Source organism: Chenopodium album, chromosome 6, assembly GCF_948465745.1.
Source record: "Chenopodium album chromosome 6, dcCheAlbu1.1, whole genome shotgun sequence".
Taxonomy (NCBI): Eukaryota; Viridiplantae; Streptophyta; class Magnoliopsida; order Caryophyllales; family Amaranthaceae; genus Chenopodium; species Chenopodium album.
The window spans coordinates 42,860,368-42,864,781 of record NC_137839.1 but is presented as its reverse complement, the minus strand read 5'-3'; the positions used below and the strand labels follow the sequence as shown (position 1 = coordinate 42,864,781).

Here is a 4,414-nt window from a genome sequence, read left to right as displayed (position 1 = left end):
ATTCTTCCGGTAAAGGGCTAATTTCAACACAATCTAGTTTAAAGCAATGTGTATCTGTACCCTAATATTCTAATGCAGTATGAATAAAATCTATGTCAAGATCTACCCCCTTAATACCATAAATACCTCCCATGTGAAAAAATTTCGAGTTTCTTTCTCTCTTTAGCATTTAAAGACTGATGAGTGGCATTTATGCCACTCTTTTATCCTTTTTCTGTAAGGATTCTCCCCTCATTTGCACTTGTTTGACCCTTTTCACAGCATTTTTACTTAGTTTTGTTTCCTCCTTTCCATTCTCCTTTGTCTTCCTTTTTCTTAGTCTTACCTTCTCTTTATTTTGATTTCCATGCTTGTGTTTTGTAGGTATCAAGAGCCGAAAGAAAGAGGATTTTAAGGAGCCAAGCAAACTGTTCTGCGCGGGCTACTGTGCGGCTATTGCAAGGGCGCGCACCCTTGGCTATGCGGGCGCGCAGCCCTGTCACAACCCGCGCAGCCAAGCTGAAGAAACAGAGCCAAACCAGAGAGTTTGTGCGGCCTCTATGCAGGCGTGCGACCTGCTGCGCGGGCGCAGGTTTATTGTACGGGCGCACTTGATTTCCTCGTACCATCAAAGTTGCGGCCGCGCAGTATGCATAGAGGGCGCACACTACTAATGCGCGGGCACGCATGTTTCGTGTGCGGGCGCGCACCGCTGGGTTTCTGATTTCTGTGCGCCTTGTTGCTCAAGTTTCTTTATTTTGGGGGAGCCACGTATATATAGACGGGACTATTTGTAATGAAGGACACTTAGTACTAATTCCATAGAATATTAGCCTAATCTAGAGAGAGAAAGTAGATTGTTATTCAAGCATCCTTTATTGTATTTAACTTTACTCAAGTTTTAATCTTCAATCAATCAAGCAAGAATCCAAGTTTTCATCTTTCATTACTCCTTTCTTTAGTAATCTCTTCTCCTTTCCTTTAGTTTTATTTATTTTTTGCTTATTCTTGTTAATCTTATTAGTTCATCTTGTTGTTATTGATTTCATTGATTTTAATCATGTTTTGTTTTGAGATTCTTCAGTTTAATTCTAGTCTTGATATTATGTTTAATCTCCCTTCTCTAGGCTAAACTTTTAGCTAGGGAAAGGGGGTTGAAGATATGAGTTGATATTGGATGAATGATGATGGTTGGATTGAGCTTATGCCATAAATTCATGAAAGACATGATTTTTAATAGCTTGAGATTATTGTTGCTCTCTATTTGATGTGTTCTAGTTTAAATGCATGAAAGTGATTTGAACTAGATTAAGATCATCTTTATTTTAATGACTGCATGAGATTGAGTTATTAAAGTGGAGTTTTTATGGATTGTGCTTCTTTATTCTCTTGATTTGATTGTAACTAATAGGATGCATGAGAATGATCCTTATTGGTGTAGACCTTTTTATTGATTTGCCTACACTATTGCATGAGAATGAATTGTTTAGGTAGAATCTTGTGTTCTTTGGCATGTGTTTCATGATAATCACCATTATTCCCCTCTTTCTAATCATATTGAACACCCCCGTATCCCTAGCATCGTCTCTCTTGATTATAATCATCATTATCTTTGCTTATTTGTAGTTTTAGTGCTCTTTATTCAAAAACCAACAAACACATTCCCCTTTTTACTCTTGCATTAGTGAAAATTGATGTTGAATGAGTGAGCTTCCTTACTGGTTTAACCCTTTACTTGCCCCTATATTTGTATTAGGGTGGTTTAGGTATATAAATGATTAATTCGATTAGGGTAGTAGTTTAACGACCTATCTAACCCTTGATCATATTTTGGCACCGTTGCCAGGGAAGCGGCTTGTTTAGCGTCTACTATTGCTTTTCTTTGAGTCATTTTACTTTCTTTTCTTTTTGTATTATTTGTTTTATCATCCTTGTCATTGCTAATTGTTTTCTTAGCTTTTGTGAATGCTTAGGAGATCTCAAGGAGCACCCTCACATAAAATTGACCACAAGATCAACCGAACCTTAAGACAAGTCCGTAGGCTTTATCAAGACGAGGGAAGAGGTTTTGGTGATATAGTTGATAGTGAGAGTGATACTTACTCTTCAAGTTCACAAAGCGGATCAATGGCGGGACAAGAAAATGATGTTTTGTTTCGAGAGTTCGGAAATCCGGAGGATTTTGAGCTCACGGGAGGGATTTTGCTACCCGTCACGGAAACCAACTTCTCAATCCATCCACAATATACTAGAATTGTCCAATCAGAGAAATTTTACAGAAATGCAAGTGAGGACCCTATTGATCATTTGGACCGATTCCTTGAATTCTGCACAATTATGCAAACCAATGAAGTGAGTAAAGACTACATTCGTATGCACCTTTTCCGGCAATCTCTCACCGGACGAGCAAAGAAATGGCTAAAGCAAGTAAAGCCTAACACTCTCACAACATGGAGGGAGGTGGTAAAGGCGTTCTTGAAGCGATTGAAGTCCGAGGAGAAAACCACCAAAATGAGAAGGAAAATCGCATCATTTGATCAAGAAGCCGATGAAAGTCTTGGTGAAGCATGGGAGAGAATCAAAGAGTTTGTACAAACGTGTCCCCACCATGAGTACAATCTAGGGCTGCTCATGCGGTTTTTCTACGACGGATTGGAGCCCATGTCAGGAGTCAATTTGGATGCGGGGGCGGGTGGTCAATGAATCAAAATCCCTCAAAATCAAGTTGAAGCCACAATAGAAGAGGTAGCAAAGAATTACTCTTGGGGGGCCGAAGAAGAAATGCTCCAAAGAAAGGTGGTATTTACGAATTGGATAAAGTTGATCAATTACAACATCAAATTGATCAACTAACAAAAGGGCTTTCCAAGTTGAACACGAGTGTGAATGCAAAGCTCCTCTCAAGTTGACTCTTTCTCTTGTAGAAATTATGGAGGAACGAACCATGATACATCTTATTGTGGAGGTTCAAGCCCCGAGCATGTAGCGGCATACAACACAAGGCAAGAGGGAATTAGAGGAAGCTGCGGTGGAGTAGCTTAGAGACAACCACCACCCGGGTTTGTACCTCAACCTGAAAAATGGAACCAACAAGCTCAACCTTCCTACAACTTCAACCCTCAATATCAAAATCCACCTCCATCTCAACCCTAAAACCTAAGAGGAAGCTATCCAAGGATCAACCAATACAACAATCAAACCCAAGCACCTCAAAGAAATCATCAAGAACAAGCGCCTCAAGTGGAGCTAACTCAAACTCAACTCCTCCAAGCCATGCATGCGCAAATGTAATCTTTTGGGCAACAAATACAAGAGATAAGAGCTCACAACAAGATGGTTGATTCACAACTAGCTCAATTGGCCGAGAGAACTCCTTTCAATTCACCATCTACTCTACCCGGACAACCACAACCTAACCCATCTCACAACTCAAAACCCGATACATGCAAGGCGATCACATTGAGGACGGGAACTTCCTATGAAGGGCCAAATGAAGGGGATAGTGAATAAATGAGAGGAGGAGAGGAGAGTGTGAATAAAAACAAGGGAGGCGAGAAAGAAAAGGTTGATGAGATTGAAGGAGGTTTGGAGAAGAAGAAGCTTGACAATTAGAAGACAACTTTAATTCCTAGTGAGGCTAGGAATCTTGATGGACCGGTTCCTTTTCCCGGTCGGCTTGTGGAGAGGAAGTTGAATCACAAGTTTACAAAATTCCTTAGTGTCATGAAGAATTTGCATATCAACCTCCCTTTTCATGAAGTTGTGACACAAATTCAATCTTACTCCAAGTTCCTCAAAGATATTCTCACTAACAAGAGGAATCTCAATGATGAGCTTATCACCCTTCCACATCAAGTGAGTGCTCTTGTGCAACATAAGATGCCCATGAAGGAAAAAGACTCGGGAAGATTAACTTTGCCGGTGAAAATTGGGAACATGGAAGCTAGGGGCGCCTTAGCCGATCTTAAAGCAAGTTTTAGTTTAATCCCTTGATCCATTGCTCAAAAACTCAATATAGAGATGATCCCTACAAGGAAGACAATTCAATTGGCTAATTGATTGGTGAAATTACCTTGTGGAGAGCTTGAGGATGTTCTAATTCAAGTGGGACACATCTACGTGCCTTGTGACTTGGTAGTGATGGATATGGAGGAAGATGTTAAAACTCCTTTGATTTTGGGACGTGAAGTTCTTAAAAAATTGGGGGCGGTCATCAATTGCAAGAACAACACCATCACATGTGAGGTGGCCGATGAGAAGATTGTCTTTGAGTTTTCTAAGTTGCTCAAGACCTCCATGGTTGAAAAATGCTATAGAGTTAATGTTGTGAATGAGGAGCTAGATCGCTTGGGGAGGGTCGTGATGAGGCCTCAAGATCCAATGATAGAAGCTCTTACATGTAAAGAAGTGTTCCACTCTAAAGAGCCTAAAGAGT

The 4,414-nt window shown here is 40.4% G+C and overlaps 1 non-coding gene across 1 annotated transcript; it reads right to left on the bottom strand.

Moving 5' to 3' along the window:
- Positions 1 to 2,487: 2,487 nt before the first annotated feature.
- Positions 2,488 to 2,593, bottom strand: LOC145637445 (small nucleolar RNA R71). Its single transcript, XR_014114229.1, has one exon. It is a non-coding gene; the product is annotated as a small nucleolar RNA R71 (small nucleolar RNA).
- Between the last annotated feature and the right edge of the window lie 1,821 nt (positions 2,594 to 4,414).